The 22,274-nt window shown below is 35.7% G+C and overlaps 2 pseudogenes across 1 annotated transcript; one reads left to right on the top strand and one right to left on the bottom strand.

The window, feature by feature from the left end:
* Positions 1-863: 863 nt before the first annotated feature.
* On the top strand, positions 864-1,746 carry LOC148934199 (protein P21 pseudogene; annotated as a pseudogene).
* Positions 1,747-8,983: 7,237 nt separating this feature from the next.
* LOC125223330 (uncharacterized) lies at positions 8,984-18,150 on the bottom strand (annotated as a pseudogene). Its single transcript, XR_016136448.1, has 11 exons — positions 17,745-18,150; positions 16,233-16,376; positions 16,044-16,142; positions 15,247-15,351; positions 14,382-14,489; positions 13,916-14,026; positions 13,506-13,613; positions 13,323-13,418; positions 12,972-13,111; positions 10,716-10,773; positions 8,984-10,613 (listed from the first exon to the last, which is right to left on the bottom strand). The product of XR_016136448.1 is annotated as an uncharacterized LOC125223330 (transcript).
* Between the last annotated feature and the right edge of the window lie 4,124 nt (positions 18,151-22,274).

Genomic DNA, 22,274 nt, shown 5'->3' with positions numbered 1-22,274 from the left:
GTGGCATTTTGTGGGATCCATGTTTTAGTAGTATTTAATTGATTGAAACTTTCTATATGTAGAAATCGACATAATTTTGATGGATGATAAAAAAAAGGTAAAACTAGTCTATTTTTTTTATGGGCAGAGGGAGTACTAAATTCATTCAACTCTCAATTAATAAAAAGTGAGTGTATAAAGTTAGTGAAATTTTTAAATATTAATTTTACAATAAAATATGAGTGAGAGCCTATTATCAAAAGTAGTGAAAGAAAAATGAGACTTATTTTCGTATGGAAGGAAATGGCAAATTTAGGATAATTAATAATGGACTGTGAGAGTAACACTTAATACAATGATTTAGCACACAAACGTCTGAATATTGTTTCACTACAAATTTAGGGCAAATTGCCTGCAAAGTTATGAACTTTCCACATAATTTGGTTTTTCTCGTAAACTTTAAATTTGAATGAAAAGTCATGAACTTTATGAACTATATAAATTTTTCATCCGACTCGACCCGATCCAAATTTAAATTTAATTCAATAAGAACACAAACCTAATAAATTTTGATTTAATCCTATTAATTTCAAATATGTTCGTGTCAAATTTTCGTATGGCATCAAAAAAATTTCTTTAACCCACCCTAATCTAGTCGAGTACTAGTACTAAATTTGGTTGAAAAAACAACCTTCTACAAAACCTTTAATGTGGACGGAACAAGAAAATGCGAAAAACAAAATGTCTTTGTGTAATGTGACAGGTACACGAAAATGTTGACTCTTAGAAATAATATTTCACTTCATATGAAAATAACTTCCATTTGAATCAAATTTCACCACGCAATCTTTAATCTTCTCTTTCTTATTTAAAACACCTCATTTCCATTTCCATTTCCATTTCCACTTCCGCTTCAACTCAAAGCAAACAAAAAACAACCATGAAATCACAGCTCTTCTTCATCCTCCTCCCACTCTTCCTCCTCCCTTCCTCCGCCATCCGCTTCGACATCCAAAACAACTGCTCCTACACCCTCTGGCCCGCCGTCCTCCCCCACGGAGGCGGCCGCCGCCTCGACAGCGGGCAGACCTGGACCCTCGACTTCGCCGACGGGCCCAGGCTCGCCAGAATCTGGGCCCGCACCAACTGCACCTTCGACTCCTCCGGCCGCGGCTCCTGCCTCACCGGAGACTGCGCCGGCCAGCTCAACTGCACCTCCTACGGCACTCCGCCGCTCTCCAAGGCGGAGTACGGCCTCAACAACTTCGCCCACATGGACTACTACGACATCTCCCTCATCGACGGCTTCAACGTCCCCCTCGAGATGACCCCGACCTCCAACGGATGCTCCAAGTCCGTCCGGTGCTCGGCCGACGTGGTGGGCCAATGCCCTGACGACCTCAGGGCCCCCGGCGGATGCCAAAACCCGTGCACGGTCTACAAGACGCCCGAGTACTGCTGCCGGGCCGGGAGGTGCCTCCCCACCGATAAGTCGAGGTACTTTAAGGCGCTGTGTGCGGAGGCGTTTACCTACCCGGAGGACGACCCCACTAGCACCTTCACGTGCCCGGAGGGAACCAACTATCGGGTCGTCTTCTGTCCCTAGTGCTCTCTCCGCACGTGAATAAAAGACACATTTTGATTTGACACGGGATTATCTTATACCCCTGATAGGAGTATTACTTTATGTAAAATTCCAAAAATATGTGTAGGACACATGTATTTCATTGTTGAATATTTTTATTCTCATATCTAGAATTTGTATCACTCACTATTTCAGTAAAATAAATTTAAGTAAAATTTGGTCGAATGAATAAATTTTCTTCAAGTTTTATTGGGTCTTAAAAATAAATACTTTTGTGATTAGTTTTTATAAAATTTATCTGTCGCAACTAATTTTCAAAATTAGAAGAAAGCAGAAAGTAGATCTTTAGCATATTTCAACATGATGACTTTGGGACTTGGCTATTGGTCGCACCGCAACCACTACTTGAATATATTATAGTAGTGCAAAATAAAATTAAAAATTCGGTAATTTGGCTTTTGAAAATTCTACCATTCTCGATAGTACCGGAGCCAATAGGTTTAACGGCTTTTATATGTAATTAATTTTATAATTAAAATATAGTACTCCTTCCGTCCCTAAAAAAATAAGGATATTTGTGATAGCACGAGAATTTATACATAATTGATAAAATAAAAGAGACAGAAAGAAAGGTAGTTAAAATAGCATTAATGGATAGTGGAATCCATATTATTATTATTAATGTTTAATGGTGGGCCATAGTTATATAAGTTGTAAATAAATTGATGTATATGGATAATTCGTTTGAGAACTTTCCACAAATAGATATGAGAAAATATTATCAAACGGACGAAAAATGAAAGTGTTCTTATTATTATGAGTCGGAGGGAGTATAAAAATATTCATAAAAGTTATTTTTTTAAATAATTAATAGTAACAAAAATTTTCACAATAGTCCAGTTCATAAAGAGATAAAAGAATTTTTAAAGAAGAAGGGTGTTCCTTTTTATATCTATAGCCTTAAATATTTAATTCTTATTTTTCAATGTGGAAATTGGAATATAAAACTTATTTTGTTTTCTTCATCAATTAATATTTGTCTTTCATCTTTAATTTGTGGTTTTATTCTTTTGCATCTTATATTAATCACACCTATAAAACATATTGCATGCGTATATATTTTGTCGCTTTTATATCTAAAATATAATGCATCATAATTAGACGCAATATAAATTTTAAATACTGTTGTTCGCAAACTCTAAATATAATTCAAAAATTGTACTATCTACGTCCACAAAAATTAGTCTTGTTTTTCCATTTTAAATATTCCAAAAAATAAGTCTCTGTCTGTATTTAATATTATACAGAGCATGGCATGTTCCAACAGCTACCTATCATCATGTTGTTTGATATGAATGCGTCGCACTCTTTTGTTTCAATGTCGTAGAACTCCCTACAAAGCTTGAACCTAGTTTGAGGGTGTCTTCTCCCGTAGGAGGACTAGATATTACACGAACTTACTTGAACGTAGAATTTGTTTTGGGAGTTAGAGTTAGTAGCCACTAGCCAGTAACTTACACGTCAAGCCGTTGGAGAATGTTGACATAATCTTAGGAATGAATTGGACTGTTGAGAACCACTTGACGGTCATAGCAAGGAGAGGGCAAATTTCTTTTCGAACCCCAGGCACCGAGCCTAGAGATGTCAAATGGGCAAGGCCGACCCAGCTAGGACCGGTATGGGCCAGCCCAGGACCACCCCACCAACGAAATGGAGCGGGATTGAGCTGGGCTGAGTAGATTAATCGGGATCCAATTGGGCCTTTTTATAAACCCAGGACCGGTCCGAGCCTAGGCCCGCTCAAAGCCAAGCCCAAGCCCAGGACTAGCCTGAGCCCAGGCCCGACCCAAGCCCGACAGAATCAACATATGTACTACTAAGTTTTATATTCTTTCAAGACTTATTTATGCATGAAGCTATAACAACCTTACATGTGTGTAGTATATGAAGATTGAATAATGATGTATCGCATTCAAAAATAGTTCCACAAATATAGTGATTGATTAGTTATTTATATTTATGCAAATTGTATTAGGTATATGTACTGTATCATGCATTACGTATATAAATTGTTATATACTTATATATATGAGTATGAAGATTGGATATTGTTTCATGCATATTCATATTTTTTCTATTAATATATTATTTATATTGCATTTTATCACTACCCATATTGTATACATGTTCATTTGATTATCATCACTTTTACTAATCAATATGTAAGGGTTTTTCGTAAATCAAAGCATGATATCTAAAGTGAAAATAATTAAGTGGCTAGAATATATCAAGGATATTATTGCATCGAATACGCGTGCCAATCGTATGATTTTATCCCCAAGAGGTGTTCGACGCCCACCATAAAGTGAAGAAGAGAAATATTTATTTTTTATCTCTCCTAATACATAGAGAAATTTTTGGAATATGAGTGTCAATCGCTAACCTTTCAGAATATGGGATCGAGGCACGCAAATTTTTTAGAATACGGGTTTTTTAGTTTTTTTTTTCCTATTTTTATGCTCTTTTTCTTATTATTTGAATGGACCAAACTACCCCACAAATTAAACTTTTAATCTTTGAATGAAGTTATATTTAAAAACTGTGCGTGAAGTCCTTCTCCTTGACGCTAAGACTCAACGTTGGCAGCAGCGGAGGGAGAGGAGGCCGAGAATCGAAACTAATTAGGAAGAATTCAAAAGATCTGCAACAGCAGAAGGAAGAATTGCGTCAACTCTCCATCCAAATTCAGTTTGTACATTCTCCAGCAAAGCTGGATCAGTTTTCCCTTCCGATTCAAAGTGTACATTCTCCAGCAAAACTGCGTCGCTTGAAAATCGCTGCTGGATAATTGAGTGTGACGAGGAGGCCAACAAGGAGAGGAGCAAGCGTTAGGAGGTGATTGGCAGCGCTGGTCGGAGGAAAGGATAGGACTTTCTGGATTCGTAGTATACAACGGTTGATGCACTTCGACTGCGAGAGTAGGTACTATGAGCGGCGCGGAGACATGACGGCAAATCAGACGGTGCAGTATGAGGTGGGGAAAGAAGAGCTCAAGAATATTTTGCAACGACTTTCTGCATTACCGTACAAGATGGAATCACAAACTAAACATATTGTGGTCATTGTCACTCAGGTGAAATTCAATGATGATCAAAACCGTTAGGGAGGGTGACATAATCACCTTGTTGGAGTCTGAGAGAAAGAGAGGCGAGGAGGCTTCGTTGATTTCTTTGCGCCATTTCTTGCTATGGCAATACCTTTGTGAAATTTTATTTTGATGTAGGTTGTGTCTGGATTTTGGTAAATGTTTTAGATGCAAACTATCAACTCAAATGCAAGCACTTGTTGCTGCTTCTGTTTCTGAATCAGCCTTGTGTGTGATGATTGCCACAATTGTGTGTTTTAATATCTTCTATCTTAGCGTGAAGGAGAAGGTATTCACGCACAGTTTTTATACTCCCTCATTTTTTAAAAAATAGCAACTATTTTCATTTTGGATAGTTCCTTAAAAATAGAAACTTTAGAATCTATCTATTTTAGGACATGGACCCCACAATCCACTAATTATACTTTCACTACTTTATATCTTCGTCTCACTTACTTTACTCATTTTTCTTTTGCTTTCTCTTACTTTACCAATTCTTCTCAGTTACTTTACCAATTGTGCATTAAAACATGTGCCGTTTCAAATGTTTCTATTTTTTGAATATGGAGGGAGTATATAACTTCATTTAAAAGATTAAAAGTTTAATTTGTGGGGTAGTTTGGTCCACTAATATTTTTATTAAAGGAAAATAATAAGAAAAAGAGCAGAAAAAAGATAAAAAGGTCAAAAATCCATATTCTGATAAATTCGCGTGCCTCGGTCCCATGTTTTAAAAGGCTAGCAAATTTAATCTCAAATTCTGAAAGGTCAGCAAATTGAGATCCATATTCCTAAATTCATCTAGATCTCTATGAAGGTAATCTAAGATTTGTGATGAGACTCATTTCATGCATCTTTTTCAGGGTGATTTTACACTTATTTGTGGAGATAATGCACGGATTTGAGTTAAATGTGCAGGGTTAGAGGGTGCAACTTGACCAAGTAGATGAAAACGTGGCAAATTAGAGTACACATGCGCAAAAAAGCCGCCAACTGATCAAGGAGAACACATGGCACGCTGACAAGGGAAATTGTACAAGAAAAGAAGAAGAACCGAGAGGATGTTGAACATAATGGTGCAAACTAGTAAGTAGACCACACCACGGAGTCATGATCTGCTTCAGAAATGATCAAGGGAAGAGATGTCTAATCATTGAAGATGTAACCCTAGGGATTTGGGCCACGACTTCCTATAAATAGAGGGTCACACCGAAGAAGAAGCAGCGCTTAACGCTACCATCTTCTTAGTTTAGTTAGAAATCTCTCATAGAGCGCTTAACTTTACCATCTTCTTAGTTTAGTTAGAAATCTCTCATTGAGCGCTTAACGCCACCACTCTCTTAGTTTAGATTAGTTTTGCTCCAGATTTTCCTTAGTTTAGCTTGTTTCCAGCTTGATCCAGCCATTCTTAGCTAGCCTGTTGAAGATTCCATCGTGCATTTTCAATTGTTGCACATCAATTTTAGATCTCTAAGTGTTTTGAAGTGTTTGAACATCTTAGATTTAGAAACTCTTTCATATTTGATGCTTTGATTATATCTCATTGTTTTCGAACTTGAATCTCATGTTTCCACCGTTGGATATAGTTTAAATTCTTGCATTATGGAAGTTTTAGTTAGATCTCGTGTTGTTGCCTCTTATTTACGCTTGTTGGATGCTTTTTGCAATTGTTAGCTTAGATGTTTAGAAAGTACTCTTAGGGCTCGTTTGGTAGCTATGTCATGTTTCGACTAGACGTGATACCATTATGATAGTAATCATAATTTCGATTAGTTAATTTACATATATTGGGTGTTTAGTAGATTAAGATAATTGTGAGTTATCTTATTGTAGTGTTTGGTACAACAAGTCACAAGCAAATATTAAAATTATGATTGCCAAAATTATCCTCGTTAATTTAAGTTAATTACTAAACTATCCTCATTTTTCCCTAATAATTCCTATAAAATCGTATATTTTTGTTTAAAATTAGCATCTTTTCAAGCTAAACTCCAGCATATTTTCAAGTTAAACTCCTTATCAAAAAACATATATTTATTTTGGTATTCTATTTTTGTGAGCATTGATAATTTTGGACCAAATTTTATGAATGATCACTCATTATTTTGGACAAATTCTATATGAAAATATTTTATCAAGTGCCAAATTTTATACATTCAAATTTTTTGAAGTTTAAAGCGTTTGTGGATTGAACAAAATTGTATATTTTTGTTTAACACAAAAGCAATTGCCTATAGAATTATAAGTATAAATTATAAGTATAATATAATATAATGTAAATAAAGTGAGAACAACAAATTGACATCAACAAAAATCATAACATGATTTAATAGGAAAATGACGTCTTTCAATACAACAACTAAGTAAAATTGATGGGTTAGAAATTTTGATCGGTAAAATTAGTAAAATTGATGGGTTAGAAATTTTGATGGGTAAAATTGTATTTTGCTAAATTAACTAGGCTTCCATGATAAATAACATAGGATTTTGGGTAGTTACAAATATGATTAAAACTTAAGATTTTTAATGGGCTTTGTGCGGGACGTATACAAAACACGAGCTAATATATTCGGTAACATAACTACCAAACACACAAATAAACCCAGATTAATCTCTTATCTAGACGAAACATAGCTACCAAACGGCCCCTAATTCTTTGAGATATAGATTTCGTTGTTTGACTATTTGTTGTTATTAATACCTTTTTGAAGTGTAGTTAAGTTTTTGAGTTAAATGCTGACATTTATTTAATTCCCAATTTTTTCCTGCATCTTAAATCCATCCCCTAGTCACAATTTTTTCATGCTTCTTAAATCCATCCCCTAGTCACGATTCATGCCGCGCTTGCTTTCCTTAGCGGGAGCAAACATGACAGGGAAGAATCCAACTTCTTGTCATTGCATTGAAAACAATTTTTCTTACTTCAGAGTGATCAATATAGTTAAGACAGCTACCATGGGTACTAATATTTAGGGATGTCAATTGGGCTAACCCGCTCGGGTTCGGGCCAATCCATTCAGGTTGTCGGGCTATTTGGGTGCGGGTTATTCGGGCCGTGAATTTTTCGGGTTATAAATTTTTGGCAAACCCTAAATCTTCGGGTTTCGAGCTAACCCACGGGCTATTTGGGTCGATAGTAATCTTATATGTTATTTTCTATCAAATCCAATATTCTAAATTATTAAAAAGCATATTGTCGCAAATAGTAAAGTATTATCAAAGTGATCAAGAGAAAGAAAATAATAGCAATTGAAAATTGAAACAAAATAGATAAACATATCATTTAATTGATAGCACATATGAATCTGACTATAATTAAATGGAAATCATGAATTTCATATAACCCTAACTTTCAATTTGATAGAGAAGACATAATTACTATATATTCTTAATATCAATGTTGTATTTAATATTAATATTACCATGTATACTTCATATAAGTATATAATCCAAAATTTTAATTATATTTTTATATTAAATGCTCAACCCATGGGCTAATCCGCAACCCACCCGGGCCAGCCCGCATAACCCACCGACCCGAACGGGTTAGCCCGTGTAACCCGCTTTTGAATATGGATTGCGATTTTCCGGCCCTAACCCTATGATTTTACCGGGTAACTCGGACCGACCCGTGGGTTTCGGGCTAGATTGACATCCCTACTCCTAATATGCTATCAATATAGAATATGCATTAAAAACCGAAATACTATAAGTTATGACATGATAATCCTAATACTACCTGTGTTTCTGTCTAATCATGTCGACACTATATAAAACATAATATTGTGAGAACTCATAATTTTATTTCAGATCGTATTGTGTTCATATAACATGATACTGTATCATTAAAACACGAACAAAATTAGGTCAGATTCGTGTCAACACAAATGGTGGGCCCCGCTGATGATATTTTGGAACTTTCGGATTTTTCAAATGTCTGCATTTTAATAAAATCTTGCCTTGATTTCAGACCTGGGAAAACATCTTACATTCAATATCATCTTTTCTTTTTTTTAACACACTACACAACATATGGACTAAAATGTACATTGATGAACCAAACATAAAATCTTAAATGTGCATTGATGAACCTAACATAAAATACAATTGTTTGTGAGTAGGCCAAACATAAAATACAATTGTTTGTGAGTAGGCCAAGCGGTAGAGAGGTTAATGTCAGAGGTCAAAAGTCTCCGGCTCGAGTCTTCCTTGACACGGTCTTCAAATTTGAATGCATTTACTCATAAATTAAAAAAAAGGAACAAAAACAGAAATAGATATAATGCGTCATAACCATTCCAAATATGACTATCCAACAAAAACATACATAAAACCAAGTCTACAACAAAAGAGAGTTGGACTATTCTATTCACATAGAAAACTATAGTACCAACCAGTTTAATCCAAATCATCAAATCCGACCATTTTTCTCCACATCCTAGAGTTTATGAGAAACACAACGATATTCTATTTATGCAACCTAGCCGTAAGCAAAAGCACTAGTCCAAAAAATTCAACACCTAACCTTCTGCTTAGACCCACAAATGTTTTAGCAATTTTTTTAAAATCTAACCTTTGGTCCAGCTTGCTGTTTCTTCTAAGGGTTAAATTTGGTCTGCAAATCCTTCTTCCTGACCCCTGCACTCGGCTGCAAGTTGAAGTCACTGCTACAACTGAAGCTAAGGGCAGAGAATGAAGATGGTGCAGTGGCTGGCGCCGGATCAACAGCATTTTGTTTCTTTGAAGATTCAGATTGGCACGGAAATTCGCTTTGGAAGTTGACGGGAACATCAAACTGCGATTGCTTCAAGCATCCATCAATCTGGCTGAAAGTGGTGTCAAGCGGCTCCCTGAAGCAACTCGGAAATGTCAGGGTATCTTCAATTGGTAACTCCCCATTGAGAGTCTTTAAGGCGAATTCCAACGGATCAGTCCAAGAGTCCCCAAAATCATAGCTAAGCTGTGATGCATGTGATTGTTGACCATCAACGAGTGGATTCGTACTAGCTATCGCTGTCGCGCCTGACTGCTCTTCTGGAACAGTTGAGCCCTCTGTAAGAGGAGGCTTTTCGACTTCTTTCAGGTTATTAACATCTTGACAAGTTTCCTCACCGCCTAAATCAGCTTTATCTACCACCTCTGTCGCTGGCTGGATATTTGATGTCTTAGGAATATCTGAAGCCTCATGTGGAACAATTGAAGAAGCATCGACTTCTTTAGCAGTGGACCCTCTTAGCGAAGGTTCGTTCAAATCCAAGTTCAGTTGCATCTCAGGTTCAGAACCTGCAAGCCTTCTTGAAATCCATAATGGATTCGTACTAGCTGTCGCTGTCGCACCTGACTGCTCTTCTGGAACAGTTGAGCCCTCTGTAAGAGGAGGCTTTTCAACTTCTTTTGGTCGATTAACATCTTGACAAGTTTCCTCACCACCTATATCTGCTTTCTCTACCACCTCTTTTGCTAGCTGGATATTTGATGTCTTAGGAATATCTGAAGCCTCATGTGGAACAGTTGGAGAAGCATTGACTTCTTTAGCAGTGTACCCTCTTAGCGAATGTTCGTTCAAATCCAAGTTCAGTTGCATCTCAGGTTCAGAACCTGCAAGCCTTCTTGAAATCCGTAATGGTGTGCCTGACTCCTTTCTTTTCTTGGATTTTCTTGAGCCGATCTTATTTCTACCCCAACTTTCTGGAAGCTGCTGATTGGTTAAGGGATCAGACCCAGCTGAGCTTGTAGATGCATCTACCGCCATAACTTTAACGCCCTTTTTAGAGACCTTGCTTTCTGGTTCAAGGTTATTTCCCATTTCGGCCACCTTGTTAGAATTTTCTTGGTCAACTTGTTCTCTTTTCATAGTATTGGTGCCCGATTCAGCTGGACTCTTCGCACCAAAAATTTCTGCACCTGCACGAGACAATTATACGAACCGTCAGAGCTACATAAGTTCGTTAAAAGGGTAACAAGAAGCATTATATATAATTTGATCTTAAAGTAGATTATTCTTACCACCATTTGATTCTTCACCAAGAAAAGGCTGTCCCTTGAGCTTAGCTTGAGTTGAAAACTGAAGAGAAAATCGATATTTCAAAATTTAATAGGAAAAGGCATGAAAATATGGAAAAATCAAAACAAAGATGCACATAAAAAGCATATGACAATTTTAGCTTATTCTTGTTTTACAAAGGGGAATATTATAACATCCTCTTCATTCTTTATTCATGCTGCAATGAAACATAATGCACAATATGCAATATATGCAAATTTCAAATATAGCAAGAAAATATCTAAGGAAATATACAACAAAGAGTATGTGCACATTTGGTGCAGATTAAAAGTAGGGTTATTTTTTAATTACAGCCTGAATTTTGTCCTAATGACAAGTTTTCAGCCCAAACTTAAAATGTTACAAATATCCCATTTATCTTCGTTGTTACAAACATATTTCTTCAGCTGCAACTTATGATACTGACCAGTTTGACTAACAGCAGGAAAACATTCATGCCAAAGAAAAACCATCACTTCATCACCAACTTAAAAACAGGTTCACAAAACGGTGAATCCACAATGTGCTTTGAAGGCTTTTTGATAAGCAGCACTAAAAGGTGACCTCCCCTTGGAGGTGGAGCTATGAACAACATTATATAAAGCAAATTCAGCATGCAGCAAAGCATTATGCCACTATTTTCATTGACCCCCCAAAAATACATGAAACAAGTAAGGCAAAGGCTTGAAGAGGCCAGTATCCCCTTCAGCCCCATTTGAACATAACGGCTCACAAACCTCCTTACTTCACATTTAAATGCGGCCAGTAATATCTCTTCTTCAAGCTTAGACTGTTTTCTTTCTAACCTAACCCCGCTTCAACCTCTACCATGCGGATCACGAATTGTTATGTCTCAAGATTTCGTGGGTTGCTCAGTCGATTTCAAGTCAGTTTCCTTTTAAGTGGCATCCTGCGTGCGCATAAAAATCCTCAAAAGGAAGTTCGGCTCATATTCATGCCAAAGAAATGAGCAGTCCAGGAAGAAGTGAAGTTTTGATCAATCCCGGAACTTGGGATCCTATGGATGAAGACATGGTCTCCCTTGATCCCATTGAATTTCATTTGGAAAGGTTCTTAAATAGCCTGCAGCTTGTCCTTTCTCCCTTCACCACAAACAACTAGCTCATAAAACCTTGTTGCCAGGGCTTGAACTTCTCTCTAAACACATCAATGAGAGAAGGTTCTCTATTGTTAGCCATCAAGGATAAAACCAAGGCTCTTAATACCAACTAATACATGATGACTTAAGTAGAAGACAACAAATGCTCCTCAACAAAAAAAATGGAATCTATTGAAAACTCAATTAACGAAAAAATGAACTTTAATGAAAACTCAATTACTTATAGCAAAGTGATTCAATGCCTGCCTCATAAAACATCTTAATAGGTGTTTAGACCTAAAAGGGACCTTACTTGAAAAGAAATTAAAATCCTAAATGAAAACAAGTTAAACAACTATAAGAAGGGCAGAAAAGGGCCTAAAACAATGGAATTTGGGCTTAGAAGCCCATGTCAAGGTCAAACCGTGAGTCTTGCTCGTCTCATGGTTTTGTTGTGGAAAACATCTTATAATAGAGATTCCTAGCTCCACATCAGAATTTAAGCACAATTTAGATAGCGCTGGCAGCCGACCTTTGCTTTAGCCTTAGCCATCAAGTATGCATCAGCTAGATAGATTCCTAGAATTTTGCCTCATCATACAAAATCGCCAATCAATACAAAATTGCCAATCGATACAAGCTCCATCAAAGCAAGAAACAAGATTCTCATATCACAATTACATAAGGTCCTTTGGTATTTAACAGTTAACTATTTATTTTACTTGTTATGCTCTTACATTTCTAACCTTTTAGCATTTAGTGGTTCAATTTCATGGATCAATTTTTGACATTTCAATGAAATCTGTATAGCTGTCTTCTTCATATGTGACAGGTGATGACCATCTATTATGCAAGCACATACATCAGTCTTTGTAATCCGTCATCACAAACTCACTTTGATTAACCTTGGAATACATAGGAAAGCAGCTTGTAAATATATAGCCTCGACTGATTCTATTGATAAATGCGAGCAATTTGTCATGTATGTCAACATCAATTCATGTGCCTATAGATCTATATATGGACAGAGTGTACCATGTAACTGAAGAATGAACCAAGGAAATGCATTAAAAGGGTAAAATAGCTCCACAGATGAGGATGACCAAGCAAGAGAACTCACATGGTTTCTGTTCTCCATCGATTTGATGTCATCGAGTTCCCTTTTCAGTGGTTTGCAAGCACAGCTACGAATATCATTGGTTTTCAGATACCGCAAGGCATCTGGTTTAACATGTAACCACTGACTGGATCTGTATAAAACTGCAGCAACCACACAAACCTTTCAAGATGGATGATCAAACGCGGGAACTAATCCCAACTAAAAGATGCGTAGGAATTCGATATAAGCATTAAAAGACACTATTTTCAAAATGCAAATAGGAAATCATAAAAAATAATGCCAAAATTGTCATAAAGAAGGATTTGAGCTTTTTTGTTAATGCCCTAATAAAAGGATAAACAAATCAATTACCGGATCTTTTCTTATCTTATTCCCAGATTTTCTTGTCCTGATTTCTTTTATCCAGCCCTTAGGCAGGTCATCATCAGTTGTGCACTCAACTGCCACCTACTTAACCTCGAAATGTCAAAAGCGAAATTCACCAGATAGTTTTATCAAATTTAGAATAAGTACTGAACATCACACAGCACAAACCGTCACAAAAGAGCTGATCTTCTTTTTCATTTTATGAATGCCGTCCTTATTGGTTGTCGATACGACTTGTGGTGACATGTCTGGAAAAGGTTCGCCCACATTTCCTATCTGAAAGAATAAGTATCAAAGAATCAATACGACAAGAAGAATTGTCAAATGAAACATAAAAAAAAGCTAAACAACCTAAAACTAAACTACTATCTCTTACCTCAAGTAACAATAACCAACAAAAAATAAAAACATAAAATAAAGCATATTTTACATAAAACAAATAATTTCACATCTGAGGCAGGTAACAGTCATTTGAGCTCTCAAAATTAACCTAGAAATCTCTAATGCATCAGGAGCTAAACTGTAGTTAATGATTATATTAAATCTAGGATGAATATAGAGCTCATCAACGCACAAACCTGTTTTACAAGCGAGTTTCCGTCCCTTCTCTGTTCATGAGTGCCATCAGTATTTTTCGTGGACAGGATCTGTGGCAACTTCTCTTTGGCCGTCTCATCCACATTATCAATCTGAAAAAAGATGATCGCCCAAACGGATATTAGAAGAGAACAGAGTACTAGATAATCAATTCACTGAAAATATTATCAAAAGGAATCATAAAGCAAACACAACAATGATGAATCCATCTAGTGCCACTTAAGGATGTAAAACTTAAAAACAGAACCGTCCACAGTGCATCATCTATCTCCTACTTCAAGTACAATAGAATAAACTTTAAGTTTCAGTTACAATCCAAAATGTTCAGTTCACAGACGTGCTTTCAAAGGCTAATCTGGAAATATTGAAATCTCAAAAGCTTATTATGTACTATTATACGTGTTTCAGTCAGAATTATGTAAGTATTTGAGGTATGACAACACAAACCTTGATGAGAGAGTCGGTCTTCCTTTTCTTTAAAGAAATGCTACGAGTATTTCTCATGGGTGAGGTATGCAGATACGTGTCTGGAAATGGATTGTCCACTTTGTCAATCTGATGAGATTATTGCAATTTAGATGAAAACAATAAACATCAAGAATCAATGCTTTACGAATTATGCATCTATCTAGTGTCTCCTAAAATCAACTATAACTAAACAACTAATAAATCAAAAAATATGGATGGGTTGCAAATAAATCAATAACATTTGCTATATTTTGCACATTTGACACAACTTTTAAAGCATTGTAATATTGCAACCTTTTGATTATTTTTAGCAAATTCAACATCTCCATTTCTTCAAAAAATTTTCTCTGTGAAACAACGTAGTTTTGGTCATGAAATGCTGTATTTCTAACACGTCCATTTTGCTTCCAATGAAAAGTTGGTGCAGTGGTTGGGGTATTATTTAAACATTTTAAATGGGGTGTGAATTTACAGAATATGGAAAAACTAATGATTTATTTAGCAACTATAAAAAAAATTAAGATAGTTATGCATAAGCTTATTAGTTTGCCACTGAAAAGCAAATATATTATGTTTAACAACTTCGTAGAATAACTTGAACTATATTTATCAAGGGCAAGGCCTTCATAAACATTGTTGAAGATTGGTCACCAAGATTGACCTTAAAAAGTTATTAATTTGTTACCCCATATTTTTGATTATATTTTTCCTAGAAGTGTAGGCAACAAATCCAATTCAATGTTGACAAAAACCCTTCAATTTAACATCTTTCTCCAAGGACTAAATGCAAAATAGGAATAAATCGATTCAAGAGCAGTGATTTACTAAAAGATCCAGTGCATACATTATTTTGATTAGTAATGACGTCACTACGGGCTACGTCATCCAAGTATCGAGTGACAGATGCCTTAGAATAAAATTTGATTCCAGTTGATATTTCAGTATATACCTGTAAGAGTACAAGAATGAGCAGAGAAAAACAGCATATGTATTATGTAACAGATTTAATGTTTATACTATAAAAGTGATTAAAAAATAAAGATGAAAGATAAGTAGTAGCTGGACTTCATAACAAAACAGCAATTATATTAAGAGACCCTCGGAAGAATGCTTACGAAATAGCTTTACACCAGTAAGGGAAGGAGAGATGAAATCTAATAAGTAGAACAATAGAGCGATAGAAGGCGCAGGGTAGTCTAATTAATTGATCACAGTATAAAAAAATCGTAATCAAGAGCTGGACATAAAGATTGTAAAATATTTTTTAGTTTAAATGAAGCCCCTAGTCCCAAAAACTGCTGAGTCCATCAGATGCATATATTCAAAAAGAAACTTCAACTACACAGACACAGGAGTGGCAGCTAAATAAGGATGTAAGGAGATTTGACCAATAGCTGTATTAACCAGAAAGCCGGCATTCTTTATAAATTTATATACTAGTTTGTTGTGTGTGCCAACAGAGCATCACTATGTAGACATGGAAATCCAACCTTAGGTTTATTCAAAAGATATAAAATGACTAATTGCATGAATTTGGCAATTTGGTACCTTCTCAGTTGTGCACTTTCAAGATTCAGAGATTTCATTATAGGGAATACATTGGTAATGATTGAAAAAAAGAATTACTCCTATATTACAGACCTTGTAAGATAATCCTGCTGCTGAGCCGCTCTTTCTTCTTCTTTCTTCCACTGTCCATCCATTAGGCAACCATGCTGAATCATTTGTTTTTTCTGATACCTATAAAAGGTAAACATTTTTTAACATTTAAACACAAAACAAATGTGCAGAAGAAGTGAACGTCTCCAATGAATTAGAGTGAAAGTTTACCGCATCAACTTTGTTAACTGAGGGCCCCTTGACATCAGCACTTTTTAGAGGTGTAACACGCAGATTTTTGTTGTTTTCTTCGGCACAACGAATGACCTCATTCTTGGAATTATATTTCTTACCAGTTGCAACATGGAGATAGTACTGCAACAATAAGACACAATATAAGTAATTTCTTTTAATTTTATTTTATCATATGTTTTTCAAATATTTGAATCCTTATACAGTTGGAAGAAGTGGATGGGTGAGGGTCCAAACCCCCAACCATCGCATGACCCATCAGTTATAATTGTTCAAATTGACATCACCTTTTCAAATTGATCATTTCTTGAATTTTTTGTGTTCTGGGGACAACACACAATAAACGAATAGGAGCAAATTCATTCTAAGAGTCGTATCTAACTGAGAAAAATTGGTCTTGTACTTATAATACCTTCCTTAATCAGTCCCTCACTATTTTTATGCTTTTATGCACATCTTTAAACTTAAGATCCGTTTCGTTGTCTTCTTCTAGTTCCGTGTACTCGCACCCAAAAGAGAAGTTTTAAACAAAAAGTTAAATGTGCACCGATCTGAGATTTAAAGCCTATTACTCCCGCTTCTGTTTCGCGTCTCTCAGTTATCCACTCATTTAGGAAAATAAAAAATAAGTATGTGTAGAATTTATAATCTCATAAGGGAAAGGAATCCATAACGAAAGGAATCACCAGATCTTGCTTCATGTCAGCTATTCATTCAAAATGCTACAACGAAGAATGATGTTGGCAGTGATTATTGAGTCCTAAATTTAATCCATTATTTTCCTATCATATGAAGCAGGCATTCCATTTTGGGAAATAAGTTGCCATTAGTCCACTCCATATCCACCGACATTTAATGCAATTTTACAATCCAGAATCTTATGGGATCAATATGTTTCTAATGAGATTCTAATACACCATGCATATCCCAATGGCATCCCTAAACTCGGATGTGATGGGATTCTCTAAAGTCAAAGCCCGCTAACAAATTGAACCACTCATTCTTCTCTGTTCACGACCTTCATCTGTATACTAAACTACTGATAGCACAAGATTTTCAGCTCAAAGGAAGAGCCACCAACTTCCCAAACTCTTACCAATCAAGCAGCACAACAGCTACAAAATCTTTCACCAATTCTCTCTCACCATGCAACCCCAACACAAGAGAAAACAGGATCAAAGTTTCGCCTTAACGTTCTACAATAAGTATGAGCCCGTAAAAATCACAACATTGCACAAAATGAAACATTCATATGGCCCTAGTCTTATCCCACTTCAACATGCAATCAATTAACAGTACAAAACCCAATTTTTATCGGAAGATTCCAAAAGTCATCTAACATTTAAGCACAAGAGCTCCACAGATTGAACAACCAACTCGCAAAAATCCAAGATTCCTCTCTATTCATCACCAAGGGTTGAGCAAATTCAGCAACTCAAAGTAAGAAATTAACTTTATTTCTAAAGGGAAATTAATTCAGCAAGTGATTACCTTAAGTTTCTTCCCAGACCTGTGCTTGATCTTCACCGTAAAGCCGGGAGGAAGCCACTCCGGCGAGACCACCATTTCATTGTCTGATTTTGAGAGTTGGGCAAAAGATTTTGTTTTTGTGTGAGAGAAATGAGGAAATTCAATATTTATATTGGTTGAATTGAAAAAAGAGTGTATGGCTGGCAACACGTGTTCACATATTCTACTACGGTTGGATCATCGGAAACACTAATTTATTTTTCTTTTGCAGTTTTCAGATGAAGATTTGATACGAATTATGCATTCGTTCCATTTCGCATATTCTATCTCTGACTCGATCGATCATCGACGCAAGGATTTCTATTTGAGTTCTAAAAGCTAATAGGATTATATTTTATCGATTTAATTGATTGTTTGATGTGTCTATTATTGGGTTTTATAGCTCGACTTATTAGTTTGTAATCAATTCTACATCAATTGAGGAATTTGATGAGATTGTTGAGAATCTACGAAATAGGCCTACCAAGATGATTCATTTCAAGACCATCATTCTATTCGTCGTTGAAAGAAATTTGTCTGGGTACCTATCAAGCCTCAATCGGAGTTCGATAAAAGATGTATTGGTCATTTTACTCCAATCGGAGTTTGGTAGAAGATGTATTGGTCATTTTACGAAGACTGCGCAGAGCAGCTGCAAACCAGCGATCCATTAGCTCAGATCAAAGGAAAAAATGCTTCCATCGACCTGCTGACGTCTCCCAACAACCCTAGTCGTGATATTTTGCCCATTTCCAAGCCCAACTCCTTCCGCCCTTCAAATATAATTTACAGAATACTCTTAGCCCCCAACCAAACAAATATCCAAGGAGGATGGAAGAAGGTGAGGAGGCCCAAATTTATCCCAACAGAAAATATGGATTTCCATATCAAGATTTATAACTAAGGTTGTTTTCTTTCAATTATTATTACTTTTGTTTAAAACATGATGAACTAAGATTTAGTGGAATTAAATCTGATACTTTGATTTTTATGTCTACGTAATATTTGATTGTCTATGTCTAGCTCATGTCGTGGTTTTAATCATTTTTGCGTTTTACAAAAACATATCTTAAATGAACAGATGAACACAATATGATAAAATTGGAGTATTTTTACTTATGTATAAAAGTGAGTTTGAAGTTAATTGTATACAATCAATTGCAACCGTTAAGCTCAAAACATAACTTTTTGTATACCAACTTCAACATGACGATAAGCTTATTAATACCCGTCTGTTAACTCTTACATTAAACACAAATTCAATCAATGTAAATTCCGCAATGTAGGATAAATGACATTAATTAATGAGTTACTCAAAATCTCTCGATGTCAAACCTCATGATACTTCATTTCCAACCACCGATCATTGGACCATTAGATTGATATATAAATAATTATTATAACTACTAAACATATAATATTTCTAGTCCCTACATTCAGTTTATCTATAAACCTCATATACATTGACGTGGTGTACTAAAGTCTAAATATGTCCTTGGATGCGGTCATCGTACATCAATTGATGTCACATTGAAATTTGAATCACATATATATAATGTCGACAATCTTTTAAACATGTGTGATGAGTATATAGGGTCAGGTGTATTAGGGTCCTTACACACAGAGGCGGACCTAAGTAGAGGGATGGGTTCCTTGGAACCCTAATCGATTTTCGTTTCGACTATGTATATAGTATTAATAAAATAAAACATAACGATTGATGTAGCAGAGGTAGTTGTCAATTTGGACTTGCATACTAGTGGTCATGCGTTCGACTTTTGCAGCTGGCATTCTTTGTTGTTTTTTATTAACTAAACATGGTAGTCCATTTATTTACTTTATTACTCCTATTAGTTAATAGTTAGTTTATTTATATATTTTCACTTTAGTAAAAAAAATTTACTTCTTCATTTCTATAAGTATTAGGTACTTATTTTTATAATTTAAAATTATTATTGTAGCACCGTATAGATCTTGCAATTGTGATACTACGTCTGGATCAATCATGACATTGCTATAGTTCCCGCCATCAAAATCAAATGTAGAAGGACTAGGAGGAGCACGTACCTGGTGAGTGGTGTTATACCGCATTTCATATTTCACGTAGAGAGCACGAAGTCACTATCTAACCTTAGTTTGATTTCATCAACATTCGGAAGACTTAGTTCGAAGCCTTCTCCTCTTGTCAAACCCATTTCGTGGAGTTGAGAAATATCCAAATCGTGCAAATACCATAGTACATGTCTAAAATTTTATGAACACCATGCAACTTCCATTTTGGATCCAAGCACTTTGCAATAAAAAACACATTTGGAATTCGCGCAAAATATTTCAACCATTTTTCAACCATATAAAACAAAATAGCCTTCAACTCTATGAATTGAGTATTTTTCACACATGTTTTAAAACCAATTGCCACATACACGCAATGCTCCAAAACGCGTACCGCGCGTAGGATAATAAACACCGGGTAACTTAATAGTGGCATTTTTGAAAGCTTGGAATAATCAAAATAAATCCATGTTGTGGTCCCAACAAGAGGGTATCAAAAGCAAATTAAAAGGAACATGTGGGCAAGTTCTAAAAAAATCACATAAATACTCAATGTGGTTCAAGGTCGACTCCAACATATCGTATGTCGAGTTCCAACGAATTGAAACATCCAAATGAAAATTGGTGTACCTGCACTGCTTGCTATGACAATATTTCTTCCAAGCTCTATCAATGTCACGCCCGCATTTTCTAAGGATAGAAAACACGGTTGATCGCGACTAGGGGAGGATTAAAGAAGCGGGGAAGAAAGGGGGGAAACTCACACTTTTGACCAAAATATTTAAGTAATTGAAATAACTTAGAAAACAACTTAGTATCATTTCAACAAAGTACCAACTCTAAAGAAATAAAGACTAGAAAGTAAACAATTTTGAAAAGAGTTTGGTTCTCAATACTAAAACGATTCTAAAGAAAAGACACTTAGCGGAAGCGTTCAAGACACGGAAAATGCCGAGTATGAAGACACGACATATCCAACGATACTAAGCCAAACATAAATAATCCATGAATTCTGCTCAACATCCTCCACGTCCGTCGTCGCTCAAACTGCACATTAAGAAAAACAAATATGCAGGGCTGAGTACTTGATGCACTCAGTGGACACATGCCAAATCAGTTTGTCAAGCCATAACGAGTGATTTGGGGGTTTTAGAAAGAACCCAAGTCACTAAAATATATTTCACAAGTTCGGTTGCAACCGTTTTCCATCCACATTCACCATCACCATATCTGAACATACATGACAAGGAACGTGGCCACGAACCAAGTCACTAGACCGGCCAACTCCAAAGAGATAGCACACGATCTACTGGGTGTACACTAGTCCGAGCAGGGTTTGCGGCCCTACTGGGACCCGAATTCGATTAAACATACATGGCATGGCCACTTCAGATAGGTTTATTCAAACACAAAACATGGCAAGACAAACAATTTTCACCTCCTTTCACATAAAAACAGTATTTAGGACATAGTCCTTATTTAAAATGAAAGCTCACCTCAAAGCTTAGCTCCTCCACAAACTTCCTGTCCCAACCTCAACAACGTGCACAATTTCACCCTTTTCGAAATAACATGATATGCAAAAATCAGATTTTGCAAAATAATTTACTAATTTAAAAAAAAAATTGATGCATCCTATTAGGATGTGTGTGCACAAATTATCCTTTTATCTTATATTAGAAACACCTCACCAAAAGCAACTTGGTCCAATAACAGATCTGGAATTAGTAAATCATATTGAATACAACAATCCCAACCAAAACTTAATCTCTCGATTTTCACTAAACTGGATTAGGCCAAGAGATTCAATTCTAAACACCATAAATTCGATTAATAAGTAAACTGGTTCAGCTCGAATTAAACAAACACTAAAGAGAAGAAAAAAGTCTAGACAAAAATATACTCCCAGCCACAATACGTGTACATATAAACAAATACTCCCTCAACATACGTATACCTATTAAAAGAAAAGTGAAGTATTTAAAAGTATACTCTCATCCATCACGTGTGTATACCCATTTCACAACACTTAAATTCATACTAATATCACTTTCCCACTTTAAACTACTATACACTAAATTTAATTGGAACTCATCAAATAATATAATTAGTAGTGCTCAAATAAACAAGAATATAGAAAAGGAAAAGGAGTCAGCAATATATATATATATATATATATATATATATATATATATATATATAGAGTTGTGATCAATGTCGAACCAATTTTAAAGACCGAACTAGAGATCAAATCTGGGCCATTAGATATAGTTTTTTTGATGAGATGTGCTGCTGCGAAAATTTTTTCTGCTTCATTACTAGCCCATTTTACTTCATTGTATAGGTTTATTACTTCATTCTGTACCTAATACCTTGAAACTACAACATGTTTTTACTTGCTTCCAGTAGGTTTTGAAATGATTCAACATATGTTTCATTCAAATTCATTGAAGTGGGTTT

This window comes from Salvia hispanica, chromosome 1 (assembly GCF_029641045.1).
Source record: "Salvia hispanica isolate PSC_SH4W2 chromosome 1, Shi_PSC_v1, whole genome shotgun sequence".
In the NCBI taxonomy this organism is placed as follows: domain Eukaryota; kingdom Viridiplantae; phylum Streptophyta; class Magnoliopsida; order Lamiales; family Lamiaceae; genus Salvia; species Salvia hispanica.
Note: the sequence above shows the minus strand (reverse complement) of the source record. Positions and strands in the feature narration are given on the sequence as shown.